This window comes from Zalophus californianus, chromosome 16 (assembly GCF_009762305.2).
Source record: "Zalophus californianus isolate mZalCal1 chromosome 16, mZalCal1.pri.v2, whole genome shotgun sequence".
Classification (NCBI taxonomy): domain Eukaryota; kingdom Metazoa; phylum Chordata; class Mammalia; order Carnivora; family Otariidae; genus Zalophus; species Zalophus californianus.
In genome coordinates, this window is record NC_045610.1 from 46,835,211 (window position 1) to 46,855,202 (window position 19,992).

Consider the following 19,992-nt stretch of genomic DNA (forward strand, 5'->3'; position numbering starts at 1 on the left):
TAAAGATATTTGCACACTTAGTTTATTGCAGCATTATTTACAATAACCAAGATACAGAAGCGTCCATATCAAGTGTCCATTGATAGATGAATAGATAAAGAAGATGTGGTACACAAGCGCATGTGTGCACATGCACGCACACGCGCGCGCGCGCACACACACACACACACACACACACACACACACACACACACACTGGAATATTACTTAGCCATACAAAAGAATGAGATCTTGCCATTTGTGACAACATGGATGGACCTAGAGGGTATTAGGCTAAGTGAAATAAATCAAACAGACCAAGGCAAATACCATATGATTTCACTTAACTGTGGAATCTAAATAAATAAATAAACAAAAAGCAGAATCAGCCCCATAAACATAGAGAACAAACAAATGGTTGTCAGAGGGGAGGTGGGTCAGGGAGACAGGCAAAATGGGTAAATGGAAGTGAGAGATACAGGCCTCCAGTTATGGAATAAATAAGAGACAAGAATAAAAGGTACAACACAGGGAATAGAGTTGAGATGGTATTATAACAGTGCTGTACGGTGACAGATGGCAGCTCTACTCATAGTGAGCACAGCACAATGTACAGACTTGTTGAATCACTATGTTTTATACCTAAACCTAATGTAACATTGTGTGTCAACTATACTTCAATTAAAAAAACAACAACAACTCTGCAGAAGAGATTAGTGAATTAGAAGATCGGTTGATAGAAAATATCCAGATTGAAACATAGAGAAAAAACTATGGAATATAGAGAAAAGAATATAAGAAACATATGGGACATGATGAAAGATTTTGTTATTATTGTCAGTGGAGTCCCAGAAGGAGACAAGAAATGTGTCAGGAGACATATTTGAAGAGACACTAGCCAAGAATTTCCCCTGTCAGAAGACATTAAGTCACAGAATCAAGAAGCTCTGTAAATCTGATGCAAGATAAATACAAGGAAAACTGCACCTAGTCAAACTACTGAAAACTAAATGCTAATATTAAAGTGTTAAAATCAGCCAGAGAAGGGACGCCTGGGTGGCTCAGTCGTTAAGCGTCTGCCTTCGGCTCAGGTCATGATCCCAGGGTCCTGGGATCGAGCCCCACATCGGGCTCCCTGCTCAGCGGGAAGCCTGCTTCTCCCTCTCCCACTCCCCCTGTTTGCGTTCCCTCTCTCGCTGTGTCTCTCTCTGTCAAATAAATAAATATAAATCTTAAAACAAAACAAAACAAAACAGCCAGAGGAAAAAAAGGCACATTATCTTCAAATGAGCAACAACAAAACTGACAGATAACTTTTCCAACAGAACTGATGGAAACCAGAAGACAATGGAGTGACATCCAGATAATGGAGTGACCAGAAGACAATGGAGTGGGGAAAAATTATGCAAAATATTAGCAAAAATTATGCAATATTAGCAAAAATGTTCTCCAAATATTAAGGTAGAACAGACATTTTCATAAAAACAAGAACCTACAGAGTCCAGTGTCAGCAGGTGGTCACTAAAAGAAATAATAAAAAGAATTCTTCAGTACAACTCAACAGAATCAGCAAGGAGCCCAGAAATTCAAGAAGGGAGAAACAGGATCAGAAAGAAGACATCTAAATTAGTACTGATTGTTTAAAACAACAACGTCTTGTGGTGTTTAAAAACTTTTCGGGTACCTTTTATACAGAACATCATTGTCATTCAAACCCAGCCTGTATATTCTTGCCTCTGTGCCTCTGGTCTCTCCCTTGCCCATTCCTCGAGGCTAGATGTACATCATCACGGCTTCGGGAAGAGATCACTGGCCACTCCTTCATTTATGTCTCCTCCTCACCCCTCTAACTCAGCAGCACGTCATGTGGGTCCCTTATTCAGACCTCAAATGGAGACAACTTTTTGCTCTATTTTTTGTTTTTATTTCACTCTGTGTTTTTTGGTTTCTCAGATAGAATGTAATTTTAATGTCCTTTCAAAGTGTCTACTCTGTGTTATCTATATAGTATGTGCTAAACAGATGTTGAAAAATTAAATTTGTTGACAAATAAATTGGTAATGAGTGGGCTGACCTTTGTTTTCTAGGATAGAATCTTCCCTCCATTAGTTAATTATTCTGAGATTTGATAAAGGCATCTACTATAAACATATACAAAAAAAGTTTTAGTAACTGGGGTGCCTGGGTGGCTCAGTTGGTTAAGCGACTGCCTTCGGCTCAGGTCATGATCCTGGAGTGCCGGGATCGAGTCCCGCACCGGGCTCCCTGCTCGGTGGGGAGCCTGCTTCTCCCTCTAACCCTCCCCCCTCTCATGTACTCTCTCTCTCTCATTCTCGCTCTCTCAAATAAATAAATTAATTAAAAAAAAGTTTTAGTAACTCCTTGGATGAAAGATCCATGAGGGACAGATTGGATACTCACATTACATCCATAATTTCTTTGAAATTGATTTTATGCCTGTTTTTCTTTTTTCTTTTTTTCTTTTTTCTCCCCTCCCCTCCAATTTTATGCCTGTTTAATAAAATCTTTCTTGGTATCATTGTCCAATGTATAAGGCTGGTTGCAGTATGTCACAGGTATGGCAGTTATTTAATTTCATTTCATTTATTTATTTTAACATTTATTCATTTTGGAGAGAGAAAGAACACATGCACACGGCTTGCGGGGATGGGTAGAGGGAGAGAGAGAGAGAGAGAATCTCAAGCAGCCCCCCGCTGAGCATGGAGCCCAATGTGGGACTTGATCCCACAACACCGAGATCATGATCTGAGCTGAAATCAAGAGTCAGAGGCTTAACCAACTATGCCACTCAGGCACCCCTTAATGTGAGTCATTCGTACTATTCCTGGATGCTAAAGAAATAAAAGTCACAACTCTTGAGTTCTCCAGACGATGTAAAATCTAATTGGAGGCTAAAACATATATATACAAAACAAGTTGAGATGAAATCTAAAGAAATATTTCAGTAACTGCCAGAAAATAAGGTATCGTGTAGACTAAAGCTACAAGAGATAAGAAAGCTAAAAATAGTTAAGTGATCACACTCAAGATGTGTGCAACTTTAGTCTACACGATACATGCAAAGCACAGAGGCAAAATAGTAAGTCATGTTCAGGCAACTATATTACAGACAAGCTTGAGGAACGGAGGGAATATGTGAAGCTAGAGAGAGGCAGGGGGGCAGTTGACAGAAGACATCAAATATGTTTATTTTTGAAATAGTGTAGAATTTTAGTTCTCTTTTCAATAGAAATAACCTTTATGTCAACAGCCCAGTCAGAGCCCTTAGCTGATATAATGACGATCCCAGCTTTCTAGGCTACTATCTGCAATAATTTTAGCCATATGAGTATAATGGGAAAAACATACTGCAAGAGAATTATTTTTGAAATGTACTGCATGTTGACATTTGGGAAATTAGATCCTGAACGAAGTGCATCCTAATTATTTGAGGTGCCTTCCCATCATCAAAAGATAAATTCAGTCCAACAGTTAACAAAAGAAAATCTGCATGTTAGATTAATTTAAAGTTCTGTTCTTTGGCAAGGTTCTTCTCTGAACTTTTGGTTACTATTCAGATGAATAACTGTGGGCAGGGATTATTCCTTGCCTAAACAATCTGGTCTGAGGAGTTCAGATGCCCTCATTCAAACATATTTTAGGCCAGTCACTGCCAGCCTAGCCCCATCTTGTGAAGACTTCTGTTGTGCCCATTCTCTATGTACCCAAATGTGTCAGTGCTAGAGATGACCCTGATCACCTGGTTTCCTTTTCATTTTCTGGAAAAAGCACAGCCACACTTTCTCATGGAAAACAAATGAGTCTTCACTTCTCCATCCCCACTCAGCAAATTCCTCTGGCACCATTGGCCCATCTCATCATGAACATACGTTTGCTTTAGCCCTTCTTCCTCCTCCAGTAAGTTTTTGTGTTGATGGGCTTCTGGGCTTAGCCATAGTCAGTTCCGCAGCCCTACATCCAGGAACACAGATAAGGAATGAGTTTGACAAAGGGCCTTCTGAGAGATATCATAAATGCTATTTCAAGGCAAAGCCTTCCTTGTTTACTGAATGCATTCAATTTGTGTGCTGAAGAGAGCAATGTGTTGAGAGCATGGGAAGATGGACAGGGAGAAAATGGGACCTCACATGAAGAGTAGAGCATGAATCTGGAAATTAACTGGGAATGCTAAAGAGGAAGAAGGATATAAATGGAAGAGTGAAGGGTCGATAGTTTCCACATTCTTTGTTCATTGAACTAAGCATGCATATAACTGTGGCTTTACATATAAAATAATAGCTCCTGGCCATGAACCTGTACTTTGGAGTCAGAGAGACCTGGGTTTGTATCCTGGATTTACTGCACACCAGATTAATGATTTTGATTCTATTACTTAACCTCTCTAAGTCCTTGTTTCTTTATTTATAAAATGTGAATGCTAATAGTATCTCCCTCAATGGAATTATTGTGAGAATAAAAAAGATAGTACTGACAAAGAGCTTAGTACTTTACCTAACATGCAGCAAGCACAAAATAAATGTTACCTTTTTTTTTTTTGAAATTTATGTTAGTGTAATTTCTCTAAGGCAAACTGGTTTATACTAAGAGGAATGCCTAATTAAAAGAATCTTCTGCTGAGTCTTTGGTGGGCAGCAAATTATCACCCTCTGACTGACCTTTTTTGGTGCATCTGTATTTTCATTGAGTTGGCTTAAATCAAGTTGCACCTGTAAATATAAGTATGCCTACGGTGTCACTGAGCAAGTTTTCTTGTAGAAAGCTAAACATATGTTTAATAAATAGTGAATAGAGTTTGTAATTTCCACAAAGCAGATTTGGTGAATACCTCTAATACCCCAATTCTGTTGTGATTTTATATATATATCTATATAAGTATATATTTATATTTTACATGTAAATTTTAAATATAGAATATATAGTAAATATATTTATGAATTATTATAATAAATATAAAATACACATATTTTATAGATCAGGAAACTGCATCAGAAGATTAAAGTTACAGTGCTTGCTGGATACATCTGCTTTGATCATTTTCCAGGTGTCTTATACCTAAATATTGTCCAAAACTGAACTCATTATTTTGGCCCACAAACTTCCTCTTCTTATATTCCTTTTCTCAGTTAATGGTACAGCCATCTACCCAGTGACCCAAGCCAGAAATCTGTGAATCATGTCAGACTTCTCCCTCTCCCTTACTCATCATCACACCAAATCCTATAGAGTTTAACTATTAACTATTTTTTGGGTCTGACTTTTTCTTCTCCATTCTTACCACCACTGCTTTTATTCAAGCTTCCACCATTCCTCACTCAAACTGCTGCAGTTGCCTCCTAACTGGTCTGATACCAGCCATGCTGCCTTCATAACAGTCTTCTATACAGCTGCCAAGACGGTATGTCTGAAACACACTGATCATGTCAACCCCCATCTTTTCTTAAATTTTTTATTGTTATGTTAATCACCTTGTCAACCCCCATCTTAAAAACTCGATGGTTCCCTTCTTCCTCTAAATGAAGCCCAGGTTTCTTATGGCCCTCATGATCCCAAAGCACACCTCTATCTTAGTCCCAACCAAGGTAATTTAAAACGTAATGTGTATGTGATTGTCTCCCCTTTTAGACTCTGGGCTCTTTAAAGGTAGAGGCAAAGTCTTTTCAGTGTTTTTATCTCAGCACATCTGGCTGTGTCAGTAAAAAATCATTAAATTCAAGTGAAATGGTTGACATCAGGTTTGAAGTCAGGTGGATCAGGTAACACTTTTTAACATGGTCATTATTCTTTAAAAACTGAGATTAAATCCACCATTTTAGTATACTCAGTGGTTTTTGGTATATTCATAGTTGTGCAAACATCACCACTATTTAATTCCAGAATATTTTTGTCACCTGAAAAAGAAACTGCTTACGTGGGGCGCCTGGGTGGCTCAGTTGGTTAAGCAACTGCCTTTGGCTCAGGTCATGATCCCAGGGTCCTGGGATCGAGACCCACATCAGGCCTCCTGCTTGGTGGGGAGCCTGCTTCCCCCTCTCCCTCTGCCTGCTGCTCCCCTTGCTTGTGCTCTCTCTCTCTCAAATAAATGAATAAAATCTTAAAAAAAAAAGAAACTGCTTACCCATTAACAGTAATTCTCTATTATTCCCTCTTCCTCTTCACCATCAAGAAGGTGAAAAGGTAATCCACAGAATGGGAGAAAATATCTGCAAACCATATATCTGATAGGGGACTATTATCCAGAATATATAAAGAACTCTTACAACTCAGCGATAAAAAGACAACCCAATTAAAGAATGGGAAAAGGATTTTAATACCTATTTCTCCAAAAGAAATACACAATGGCCAATAAGCACATGAAAATATGTTCAACATCATTAGTCATCAGGGAAATGCAAATCAAAACCACAATGAAATACCACTTTACACCCAAGAGGATAGGTATAATCGAAACGACATACAACATGAAGTGTTGGCAAGGATGTGGAGAAATTGGAACCGACATACATTGCTGGTGGGAATGTAAAATGGTACAGCTGCTCTGGAAAATAATTTGGCAGTTTCTCAAATAAACATAGAGTTACCATATGACCCAGCAATTCTACACCTAGTATATACCCAAGAAAACTGAAAATGTATATGCACACAAAAATATGTAGATGAATGTTCATAGCAGCACTATTCATAATAGTGCCAAAGTGGAATACAACTCAAATATCCATAAACTGATGAATGGATAAATAAAATGTGATATAGCCATACAATTAAATATTATTCAGCTTTAAAAAACAATAGGGTACTGACATATGCTACAGCATAGACGATCCTCAAAAACATTACGCTAAGCGAAAGGAACCACACACAAAAGACCACACGCTGAATAATTTCATTTATATGAAATGTCCACAGTAAGCAAATCTATAAGAGACAGAAAGTAGATTAGTGGTTGCCGAGGGCTGAAAGGGTTGAGAGGAAATGAGGAATGATTGCTAATGGGTAAAGGGTTTCTTTTGGGGGCAATGAAATGTTCTAAAATCTATTGTGGTGATGGTTTCACAACTCTGTGAATATACTAAAAAACCACTGAATTATATACTTTAAATGATGAATTTAATGGTATATGAATTACAACTCAAAGTATTATTAAAAAAAGGCAATAAAAGGGGCGCCTGGGTGGCTCAGTCATTAAGCGTCTGCCTTCGGCTCCGGTCATGATCCCAGGGTCCTGGGATCGAGCCCAGCATTGGGCTCCCTGCTCAGCGGAAAGCCTGCTTCTCCCTCTCCCACTCCCCCTGCTTGTGTTCCCTTTCTTGCTGTGTCTCTCTCTGTCAAATAAATAAATAAAGTCTTTAAAAAAAAATAAATTTAAATTTAAAAAGGCAAAAAAAAAAAAGCAGTGTATAAATATAAAACTGGCCACTTATACCTAAAAAAGGAAAAAGAAAAAGAAAAAGATGCTTAGCCTGCCTTTCCTGTCTTAAGTAGGGCTAAACTGAGGATCTGATCAGGTTGGCAGGAATTTTCACTAGGATGAATTGCTTGGAGCAAGAGAAAGGAAGGGGAATTTAAATATCCTTCGAATAAGAGACAGTAGGGGTCAAGGGGGAAAAGAAGCAATTGTATGTTTTCAGGTTCACCCCAAAACTCTGGTTTTAACAATTGTTTCCAATTTGGGCTGCTAAGCCACTCTTGGAAACAGGTATCTAGTCCTGCTTATTCTGATCGAGATCTTGAAAGCATAAATGAAAAGTGCTGGCACAGTTTATCCCAGTCCAGGACCTGACTTCGATGCCAGATTTAGCCTTTGGCAACTTCTTTCTGTTGAGAGTCCCTGGGGACTTGTTTGACCTCCTTTTGGAGTGTTGCAAGAGAATTCACTTCTGGACGGTGGCCCGGCAAGCAAGGAGTGGCTCAGCAGGCTGCCTAATCCTCTATTAAGTTAATGATAAAGTGTACCCGGGCACCATCCCCTGAAAAGCCAATTCCCTATATGTGGGGTTTGGACCAGGAATTTTCCAGATAACCAAAAGTAATTCCCAGCATTTAATATTATAATCATCTTGAGAGGAAATCTTTCAGAATGCATTGTTTATACTCCTGCCTTTTTGTACTCAGGCTTTTTTCAACTGATAATGAAAGTATTACATGGCCACCCAAAACTCGGAAAATATAGTGCCATTTTCCTTCCCTGTAGTCAACCATTGCCTATAGTTTGGTGTGTATTCTTTCAGACCTTTTTAAAAATCTGTTTATAAGCACACACACACACACACACACACACACACACATGCGCGGCACACACACTTATACCCATAGCAGGTTGTTTTTAACTTTTTTTTTTTTAAACATAAATAGGATCGTACTCTACCTTCTGGTCTATCACTTGCTTTTCTATTTAATAATATATGGGAGATCTTTCCATGTCAGTACATATAAATCTACCTCCTTTCTTAGGCCTGTATATCCTTCTATGGTATGGTTATATGTAATCACTCCCTAATGATGCATATTTCCTATATTTCCAATTTTTATGACCAAGAATGATGAAATAAGAACTCTTATACATCTTTGTGTGTGTGCATACAAGAGTATTTTGGGGGATGTCTTTGAAGAAGTATGATTATTTACATTTTTCATACTGGAAATTATCTTTAAAAAATTTATATTTTGAAATAATTTCAAATACACAGAAAAGCTGCAAGAATAGCTTATAATACACTGCCATATCCTCTTCAGCTCAATCCCCCAATTGTTATCATATACGTATGATTATTTTTTCTGATCCATTTGAGACCGCTGGTCCATTGTGGCCATAAAGCCCTTACTTATAAACACTTCAGTGTATACTTCCTCAACACAAGGGCATGCTCTTATGTAACTTTAGTGCAGGAATCCGAATCAGGACATAGAAATATAACTTTGAATTCACACCAATTTCTCCAATCCAACATCACAGAGTTCATTTTAGGCTTCTCACTTTCCACATTTGTAACACCCGTCTCCAACAGAAAACTGCTTTCACCATCCTCCATGTATTTCTTCATTTGTCCAACACCCCTGAATATGACAGATCTCCCTGCCATGCCAGTTGTCTCCTCTGCCCCACCCCTACTGTCTGCTGCTTGCTTGGCTCCACCTATGCCAATCCTAGCCATGCCAACCTCCACCATGCTGGCAGCTGCCTCTCCAGGCCTTGGCCCTGACCATGCCAATTGCCGAGTAGAGGAAGTTAATTATTTTTGAATGATGTGATGTAAGAGATATACATTTTTTCCTTTAAATGAATAACCAGTATTCTCAATTATTTGAAATTCTTTCACATGTTTGTGTCAGTAGCTGAGGATCTATCCTTTTTCATTAATCTATTCTTCTATTTATGAGCCAATATGATACTTTATTATTTTTTTTAAAGATTTATTTATTTGAGAGAGCGAGAATGAGAGAGAGAGAGTACATGAGAGGGGTGAGGGTCAGAGGGAGAAGCAGGCTCCTCGCTGAGCAGGGAGCCTGATGTGGGACTCGATCCTGGGACTCTGGGATCATGACCCAAGCTGAAGGCAGTCGCTTAACCAACTGAGCCACCCAGGCGCCCGCCAATATGATACTTTAATTACTGTGATTGTATAACAGGTTTTGATATCTGATAAGAAGACCCTCATGATACTTAACAAAAGTCTAGCTATTCTTAAGTATTCACTCATCCAGATGAATTTTAGAACTAGCATGTCAATTTTGTTAAAATTCCTACTGTAATTTTGGTTGGAATTACCTTGAATTTGTAAATTATTTGGGTAAAATGGCATCTTTACAATAATGAGTCTTCTCATCAGGGAAAATGGTATGCCTCTTATGCAGTTTTTCAGTTTCCTTCAGTGAATATTTATAGTTTTTTTGTGTGAGTATTGAACATATAGTTTGTTCCTAGGTTTGCAAAAACTTGGGGGGGCAGGGCATTATTAATGACATCTTTTCATTTCATTTTCTTTCCATATATTTTGTATGTTGTCAAGATTATGCTACATATACAATTCTGTACCCTGTTTTTTAACTTAATATTTTGCCATATAAGTTTCCTAATAAAAATATTGTTTTTATGGTTGCATAATTGTCCAACAAGTATTTTATGTGCCATAATTTAACCATTCTTTTTTTTTTTAAAGACTTTATTTATTTATTTGAGAGAGAGAGAATGAGAGATAGAGAGCACGAGAGGGAAGAGGGTCAGAGGGAGAGGCAGACTCCCTGCTGAGCAGGGAGCCCGATGTCGGACTCGATCCCGGGATTCCAGGATCATGACCTGAGCTGAAGGCAGTCCCTTAACCAACTGAGCCACCAAGGCGCCCCTATTTAACCATTCTTTAAGGGTTGGTAGATTGCTTCTGATTTTTAAAATGCTAAATACTACTGTGATGAACATCTTTGTGCATAAATCTTTGTTTAACACAAAATCAGGGTAAGTTGAAATTATCTTCATACTTTTTTAAAGTTTTAATATTTTGCTCTTATTCAATTACTTATTCTTACAAACTGTACCTGCATTCTTCCTAACTCTTAGTCACTTTCTGGACATGATTAGAAAGTAACAAAATGGGGCATAAACAAATAGCAGTTCCATAACCCAAACTGATGCATGAGAGTCTACGTGGGACCAAAAGCCATGCAAGACTGACCACGGAAGGCCATTATCTCCTTGTTCTTGCAACTTTAGCCCTTACATTCTTTCTTCTCATTGTTCATTTGTACCCTTGACTTCTTTGCATTTCTCAGTGTGATATAAAATCTCTCACATCTTCAAAATTTTATTATGTGCCTTATGGAACTATTTACATAAAGCTGAGTGCTGCATAACTCAGGGAATGTCTTTATACTGAATGTAATTTAATTTTCTTGATTCCTCAGGGTTAATATAGAATCAATTTTAGAAATTTCTTCCCTAAGGCCTATGGAGGTACGTAGGACTGTTTTCTCCTATGCTAAAGGTGCTAAATTGTTGTTTGTTTTTTTTAAAGAGTTTATTTATTTATTTGACAGAGAGAGACAGTGAAAGCAGGAACACAAGCAGGGGGAGTGGGAGAGGGAGAAGCAGGCTTCCCGCTGAGCAGGGAGCCCGATGTGGGACTCGATCCCAGGACCCTGGGATCATGACCTGAGCCGAAGGCAGATGCTTAATGACTGAGCCACCCAGGCGCCCAATTGTTGTGTTTTTTGATCATTAAGTAAATTTTTATGCCTTTTTTCATCTCTGCTGTATTTAAGACTTCCAGCTTTCTCTTCTCACTGCTATCTGCATGCCTGCATGCGATAGTTTCTCCTCCCTCTTCTAGTTTACTGCTTTTAATTTTTTATGAGTTTGGAAACCAGATTGCCAGGTCTTTTAAAATCGATTCCAAATAAAAATTAATAGCCTCTGAGAAAAGACTTCGATGAATTGAAGCTCTAGCAGTAATGGGCATGATCTTCAGGGCATGGACTTTGGTGATTTCTGTTTTGTTTTTGCAAAGGTCTTTTTTCATCTTTACTTCCCTGGGTCTTTGCTTGCTCCAGATAAATGAGATTGTCAGATAACCGAGTTCCACATAAATGAAGTTCCATTACAATTATTATATTGGTAACATTAAGACGCCTCTTTTTCTTTTCCTCTGCTGAATTTTGATTCTTTACTTTCTTTTGTTCCTTTCACATTGTGTGTCAGGCTGGTTGACTCAATCTAGAGAAAATGTTAATTGGGCTTCAGATGTGTGAGATAAGGTCCAGTGGAAACCTTCACTTCCCTTATCTTTTCTTTCTTGCACCTCTTTTTAATAATTAAAACTTCTCTTTATTTCACATCAACAAAACTACAATTCCCTTATATTTAAAATAATTCATTTTTTATCTAAAGATTCTTTTGATTAAAAAGAAGTGAAGCATATTCCATTATATGAAGGAAAGCAAAGACAATTTACACAACTACTGTATTCTCATCTTTACTTTTACTCATGGTTAATTGATAGGGCTGGGTTCTAAACCAAGATTGTGTGGGCATTCTCTGTAAAGGCCAGTCATTCCCCATTTGCTTCTAATTGCCTCTCCTAATATTTACTAACTACCTTGTAACTACTTAGGTGCTTTGAGTGAGGGGATATAGCAGGTTCAATAAAACCCATGCAATATTGGAGAATCAACTCAAACATCATGTTTTATTAATGGTGGGTCAGTGGCTTCATCTTTGTGTTTGGGTATAATAAATACCCTTGATGATGATGTCTTTATGAGGATTAAATTAAATAATGTAACATATGTGTGGCACCTGGGTGGCTCAGTTGGTTAAGCATCTGACTCTTGGTTTTAGCTCAGGTCATGATTTCAGGGTTGTGAGATCGAGCCCAGCGTGGGGGGGGGGGGTCCCCTCTCAGCGGGGAGTCTGCTTGGGATTCTCTCTCTCCCTCTTCCTCTCCCCCACCCTCTAAACTATAAATAAATAAATCTTTAAAAAAAAATATAACCTACGCAAAACACCTAGGTATAGGCCTATTACATCGAATGATAATAGTCCATAGACACCTGCTATGTATAGGCCAGGTACTTCTACATGTACCAACTTAAAATCTTCATATCAATCCTATAAAATATAGTTTTTAATTTGCCATTCACAGATAGGTAACCTGAGATCTAGAAATGTAGAATAACTTTCTTGAGATCACACATTTAGTAAATAATTAAATTAGGATTTGAGTGCAGTCAGTCTGGATCCAGTGTCCTTGCTCTTAGAACACCTGTGCTATCTATAGTCTCTCTGCATCAGTATTCATTTTCTTCCCTTTCTCACCAAAATTCAACCTGTTTACTGGTCTATTTCCACTTGGGTGACTTTCCAATATCTTGAATCAAGAATTCTTACCTGGAGCCCATGGGTGGGTTTCAGTTAATAGCTTTAACCCCTGAATTAATCAGAATTCTCATATATAAATTGCAGAAATGCAGCTCAAACAAGTTTAACCATGGAGGAATTTCAATAAAGGACTAGGTTATCTCCTGTAATTCAAGGATAGAAATGTGATGGACCCATGGACTCAAATGCCATTAAGGTATGTTCCCTCTCTCACTTCTGATCTTTGTTTTTCTCTATGAGACTCTCTTTTCCTTTTTCCTCTCATTCTGCATTTAAGCATTTTCTCTTTCTCATGCTCGTGTTAGGAAACAGATCAGCTAACAGCATCATAGTTTCAGCTACTATGGAGAGACTGATTTGAACCTCTGGATATAAAGCACAAAAATTCCAGACAGGGCTCTGATGGGCCAAGCTTGTGTCAAGAGCTTTTTGGCAGTTAGTTCCAAGGGTATCCATTACAAATGTGTAGCATGTACAAGTATGAATAATTTTTTTTTAATAAAAGAGAGAATCCATTGGTTCCATCAGATTCTTAAGTGATTTGTAATTCAAAAGCAATAAAAAACTACTACAAACACAAAATATGCCAACACCATCTCTTTCTGTCTTCTCTTTCAAACCATTCCTGTTGACTCCCCTGCTTCTGTCATAGGTACCATGGTCTTCTAGAGTTTTATCACCTTGCTGTATTTTGATTTCTCACTCTTTACCCTTTGCATTCAGTTATTCAGAAAGTTCTGTTAATTCTTTCCATGCAATAGCTATTGGAACTATTCCATTCTATTCCCACTGCCACAATTCTTGACTATCAGCTGTCACCTTCTTTAGCTCATAAAATAGTAATATCTTCTTAACCATGTCCGTATCACTAGTCCTTCCGTGCTGAAATCCACCCAACTAGATAAAGTTTTAAACACTGTCTTCTTGTCATTCTTCTATTCAAAGACATCATGGTATCTTCCTTTTCTGGGCAGCACCCTCTGCAGTTTGGTCCTGGGCCATTTTTCTAACCTCTCACCAACCAGATGTTGGTAAGATGTTACTAGATGCTTTATCTCTTAACTAGTAAATACTCTTCTATTCATCCACACTTGTTGCTCATTGGTCTGTTTCTTTCGATTTGCACCTTGTCTATCTGTAGTTCACACCAATACTTGTCTTTGTTAAGAAAGCAACTCACCTCCAAAAGGGACTTATTCTTTGACTTAAGAGTTCTTATACTTATTCCCTGCTTTAAACTTTTGTTGATTCTCTAGGGTCCTCCCTGGAATAGTTCTTCCTTCTTTCCATCTGTATTTTTTCCTATTCTACTTTCCTCAAGTAGCAGTCTCATACCATTCCAGTCAAACGTATCTTTCTTCCTTTTAAGGATGATCACAGAACCTACTGTTTAACTCATGTTTTAACACTTAGTTCTATATTATGCTGTATTAATATTTAAATATTTAAAGTATTTTGTTTCCTGAATAGATTATGTGTTTCTAGTAGGCAAGACATCTCTCAAATTAGTTAAGTATACTCTGTGGTACTTACCACAGTTATAAGCATACAGTTATAAGCATACAAACATACTTGTCAAGTATTTATAAATGTCAATGTAAAAATATATGGAGTTTTGCTTCTTCATACTGTACATGAATTTTTCAGTTTCCGGAAAAAAAGAGATATACTGGAAACTTTTTTTTTTTTTTGACAGAGAGAGAGCACAAGCAGAGGAAGCAGCAGGCAGAGGCAGAGGGAGAAGCAGGCTCCCCGCTGAGCAGGGAGCCCGATGTGGGGCTTGATCCCAGGACCCTGAGATCATGACCTGAGCCAAAGGCAGACGCTTAACCGTCTGAGCCACCCAGGCACCCTGGAAACTTCTTTTAAGTAGTATTTCCTCTATGTGGAAATGCTTTTAAGTGTTAGTCTTGAAATTATTAAATATTCATCAAAAGACCAAGGTGGGGGTTGGTGGGGAAAATGTTGAAGCTATTGAGTTTGGAATTATTAATTGCAGTTAAAAAGAAAGGAGATTATGAAAAACAATCAATGAGAAAAATCTCTTTTAAATCAACTTTTGAGATATACTTTCATGGTATAATATGGTTCACATTTTCCAAATGATGTATTCTGTGTTCTCATTTATATTTCATAGGCCATTATCTTGAGGGTAACTGATAGAGGATAAAGTTTGTTTGGGTTTAGATTGTGGCTCTGCCCACCCATTCAGTGTGATCTTGACCTGGGCATTTAACCTCTCAAAGCCCCCCCCCCCCCTCAACAATCTAGAAAACTGAGTTAATATTGATGGGATGTTGTGAGAATTAAATGAGAAAGAATATTTAAGGCATTTGGTAAAGCATTTGTGGCCAGTAGGCAATCAATCAATAGTGGATATCATTATTCTTTATTCAACAGGGAGAGAATTGAGGAAAAAGGGTAGGCAAGGTGAGCCTGATGGTTTGCTTCAGAGACTTAGAGGTACCAGGGGAAGACATATGCAGAGGTGAGTACAAGTGTGCAGAGTTGATAGACCAAGAAAGGGCATTTTGACTGGTACAGATGGCACTGATGAGTTGGTAGGTATAAGGTAAGGTTGGGCTAATTTATGCACATTTGCATGTTCCTCTTACATGGCATGCATTATGTTTCCAAATTTAAGTTACAGACTAAATGGTCATTTTGACTAGAATGGACTTTTAGTAGGTTAAAAAATTAGCATTCTCAGGATTTCAGGTATCACTGACAGAAAAGCAAATCAGGGAGAAGAGCTGAGAACAGGGTTGACTTCTCTCTACAGTGTTGCTCACCATCCCTACTATACCCCACCCTTACCTCTGTCAGGGACACAGGGTTTCCTCCACAAAGTTAGACTGTGGCAGCAAATTGCAAGACTTAACAGCAGTGTTATGTGGAAGAGAATGGGCTGAATAGAATCATGCTGGATGATCAAAACAGCAAGGCAGGGAGTTCATTCAGTGGGTACTCGTACTGCTCAGTGTGAACATGGGATCTGGGAAAGGTCAGCCAAAAGAAATGGAGACTGATCTTTGGGAGTATGATGAGGACAGTGAGTCAGAGTTACTCACTTCATCAGAGCAAGAGACCCTGTGGGTCACAGCTATTAGAGCTTACTGTGGGAAAATCCAATAAAGAGAACTCTGCTGCTAAAACTGAACAATTACAGTGTTTTTCTAATTTCTAGGAAAAATGGACTTCAAGGTTTTCATTTTGTGAATTGTTATTAAACTTTTGGTACTTTCTACTTTGTGAAAAGTTGCAAACAAATTTTAAAGGAAAAACATGGACCTATTATTTCTTAAAAATACATTTTTTTAAAATATGTGAGAGATCTGCATAAACATAATATAGCTAGATTTAGTGCTGGTAAAATTGTCATGTCCATATGGCAGAATTAAATCTATCAATATTTCATGGTGTTCCACAATGAGCACAACAATTTCTAAGTACTGCTACCTGAACTAGTTTGAAAACTAACACAGTACACCCCTGACTGCCTTTTGTTATTTCTTGTGGGAAAGAATATTAGCCTCAGTGAAACTCACAAAGGCTGAGATTCAAAGTAATCTTTAAAATAAACAAACAAAAAACCCAAAGGAGAATCGAATAGGGTAAATCTGGGTGCAAAAAGAATAAGCTACTGCTTCCTAAGCACTTACTCTATACCAGGCTTTGTGCTATTTTTCAAAGATAATTTCATTTAATTTTTACAACCATTTTGTGAGGTATCATCACTCACATTAGACAGATGAAGAAAAGAAGGCTTGGAGACTTGCTTAAGGTCACATAGCTGGTAAGTGGTGGGTGACACTGAGATTTATTTATTTTTTTGACACTGAGATTTAAACCCAGGTTTCCAGACTCCGATCATGATGATGTTGTAGTAGTGCCTCTTTGTGTGTATGAATAAATCTTTTTGCATATATATTAACCCTTAGAGTCATTAGTTAGGTCAAGATATTGAACATTTCTAGCAACCCAGAAGGCTCCCTCTTGCCCTGTCAAATCCCCCATAAATAATCACTACCATGCGACTATCACCATAGATAGGTTATAGCTAGAGTAATCTAAGTTTTTGGAGTTACCACCAAAAGATTCCATATATCAATCCTTCACCTTGCCATTTTAGCTGTAGTATTCAAAGCTGCTCTAACTTTTCAAGCATTCGTTATAGAGACTAGCTGTTGAAAATGGCTTCATATTCAATTTCCTGTATTAGTCCGAAGTTAATACTAATTTTTAAAAAAACAAAGAAACTCCTGGATGAAGTAGATTCAAAGAACTGTTAGCAAACAAACAAAACTATCTTGGGAACACCACAGACACAGGTTCCTTGACTGAAGTAATTTAGGGGCATCTATTTACAATCATGGCGTCTCATTAGGGAATAGATGACCAGGAAAGGTCGTCTCAGTTTATGGACGGGAAGATTAGCCTGGCAGAGTATGTAATAGTGATTGCTTTGCATCATTTTACAGCCCACGGAAAAATTTATGTCCAGACATCTTCCACAGTTGACTTGCTGTTTTATGATGCAAAGGAAAGAAAAAGGGGAAGATCTAGGTGTAGGGTTAATGGGGGAAGTAAGACCTCCGAGGAGGCTTTAATGTGGTGGCTTTCCGTGCCTTGCCTACTAGCTCTTAAAACCACATTACCTCTTGTCCAGTCGGGCAGCGACAGAAGCAGCGTCACAACCTCAGCTCAGGCTCTCAAGCTGCGGTCGGTGAATTTTCAGCAATTATTCTAGATAACATAGTCTCCCTTCTCTCTCCTCCCTCCCCATCCACCTACCCACCCAGGGCTGGTTTTGCACCTCATTCTGCTTCCCACCACAGCCAACTGTGGCATTTGAAGCAGTTTACATATTACAGTTGGGCATCAGGCAAAGAATAACCGACATATGTAGAGTTTGATGATTCCAGGAGTGATGTGTACGTAAGGTGACTGAAGTGGGGGAAATCCAGAGGAACGTTCTGCCCATTAAAGCAGGAGGACAGGCCCAGAAGTGAGCGCACGTGACAGCAGCAGCACCTCAAGAGTGACATCACCCCTCCGGGGGCGGAGCCGAACTATTTAGGGCCTTGTCTGCTATTGAGCTTCCACCCTTCTTCCCCACCAAAACCCTCGACCCCACCAGTCAGAGCCCCCTGAGGAAACGAGAAATGCCCAGAGCTCACAGAGCGGCACAGTCAGGGCCCAACCTCCCGGCGCAGGGAAGGATTCGGTCTTCACTCTCTCTCCCAGCCGCTCCCCACCCCCAAACTGTGGAGGGGGCGGGGGCGCGCGCGCTCCACCGCGCACGCGCCCCCACGCACGCGCTCTCCCTCCGCGCTCGCGCTCCTCCCCACCCCGGCCCGGAGGGGGCGGGGCTGCGGGCGGCCTCGGAGGGGGCGACGCCCCCGGCGCGGCGGCGGCGCTAGCGAGCGGCCGGCCGGGCGCGGGTTGCTGGGCGCGCTGCTCCGGCGGGGCCCGCTGGCACAGCCGCCTCGCGCGAGCCGCCCGTCGGGCGGGGGAAGCTGCGAGCTCTCCGAGCGCCGGGCTCGGGGCTGCCGGCGCTGCCCTCCCGCCGCCGCCCTCCGCGCCTCCTCCGGGCGGCCCCGCCCCCGATCCCATCCCCCTCGCGCTCACCTCCCGGCTGTGCCGCGCGCGAGGCGGAGCAAGGCGTCCGCCGCCGCCACCGCCGCCGCCGCTGCCGCCGCCGCCGCCGCCGCCGCGCTGAGGGGCGAGAGCCTGCACCCGCGCCGCCGCTGACAAGAGGACCGCCGCGGGCTGCGCTTGCCCGCCGCGAGGCCCCGCCGCGCCTTTCCGGGGCGCAGACCCACCGCGGGCGTCGGAGCGCAGCGAGGTGCTCTGGGAATCGCGGGCGGCGCCGGCTGGCGGCGCGGTCCTCACTGGGGATCCCGGGGGCTGGGGCTTGACCCGGAGTTGCAGCGAGCCCCTCAGAGCGGCAGGTAAGAGACCCGGGGAGCGGCGGAAGGAGGGGTCGCCTCAGTGACAGGGGCGTTCGCCTCCAATGCCTCGGCTCCAGGGAGAGGGGCGGGGGCGAGCAGGGAAGCAGCGGAACGGGCAGCGAAGTGCCTCCGGTGTCCAAGGTGTGGGGAAGGTTGGCTCCAAATGTGGCACTCAGGGTGGCTTCAGATGGGGCCGGGGACGGTCACTTCGGTGTCACCGAAGGTGTCATGGAATTTGGTACCGAGAGAGCCTCTAGATGACGGGGACCCAGGATGAGATGCGAGGCAGATTGCTAAACGTGGCAGGCAATGTGGTGCAGAACGAGTTGCAAAATGTGCCCCCAGAATGCAGCATAAAAAGTAGTTGTGAAATGTGCCAGGTAAGGCGCAGGGTGGATTGGCCTGTGTGGCACTGAAATTCATGGTAGAAGTGTTGTGTGCGATATTAACAATCCCTCTGGGAAAGGAGATGTAGTGTAAGAAAAGATTAATAAGGCTCATTGCTAGATATTTTATCACAGGAAATCGAGAGGAGCTATGATATGCTATTTTTTGAGATAGAGATAGTACGTACCCACGTGAAAGAAAAAAAGCATATTGTGTCTGGTTGTGAGATGGGAAAGAAAAAATAAGGCTAAAATAATTCCAGGTTTTGCCGTCAGCTTGGAGAGAAGCACTGTTATAATTGTATCCTGTCTTTTATTTCAGTTGTGTAAAATGGGTTTCACAAAACATAAACAATGATAATAAACATTAGGAAGATTTGGTGTTTCGGGTGTCTTTCTGTTCTCTGCTCCTCTCCAGGAAAAGAAAAACAATAAACAGAAAAACACCACATCTTGATCATAATTCTGAGTTCAAGATCATTAGGCAAAGGGATTTTTTTTTCCTGTGTGCCCCTGTCTTCATTTTCACACAGGTGAAAATATCTGGAATGAGGAAAACAAAACAATATGGTGAACAAAAGGGATAAATTTTCAGGCATTTTGAGGGGTTGGAGCCAAAAGCTGTTGCAGTGGTTAATTACAGTGAATGACAGTAGTGATCTATTCTTGCATGTTCTTGGTGTTGGGGTGGCAAAATGGGGAAAATATTGAATACAGTAAATGTAGCATAAAAAGCAGCAACATGGATACTGTCAGCATTTCCCAGGTACATCATCTTAGGAATGTG

The 19,992-nt window shown here is 40.5% G+C and overlaps 1 protein-coding gene and 1 long non-coding RNA gene across 5 annotated transcripts in view; one reads left to right on the forward strand and one right to left on the reverse strand.

Moving 5' to 3' along the window:
• Window positions 1–17,811, reverse strand: part of LOC113939214 — a 32,041-nt gene extending 14,230 nt beyond the window's left edge. Inside the window, exon 1 of the long non-coding RNA XR_003525167.1 lies at window positions 17,524–17,811. This is a non-coding gene — a long non-coding RNA (uncharacterized LOC113939214). The remainder of the gene's footprint in view (window positions 1–17,523) is intronic.
• A 735-nt stretch (window positions 17,812–18,546) lies between these two features.
• Window positions 18,547–19,992, forward strand: part of TANC2 (tetratricopeptide repeat, ankyrin repeat and coiled-coil containing 2) — a 353,239-nt gene continuing 351,793 nt past the window's right edge. For all 4 annotated transcript variants that reach the window (XM_027624902.2, XM_027624912.2, XM_027624910.2 and 1 more), the window contains exon 1: window positions 18,547–18,819. The gene's annotated coding sequence lies outside the window, so the exon portion shown is untranslated. The remainder of the gene's footprint in view (window positions 18,820–19,992) is intronic.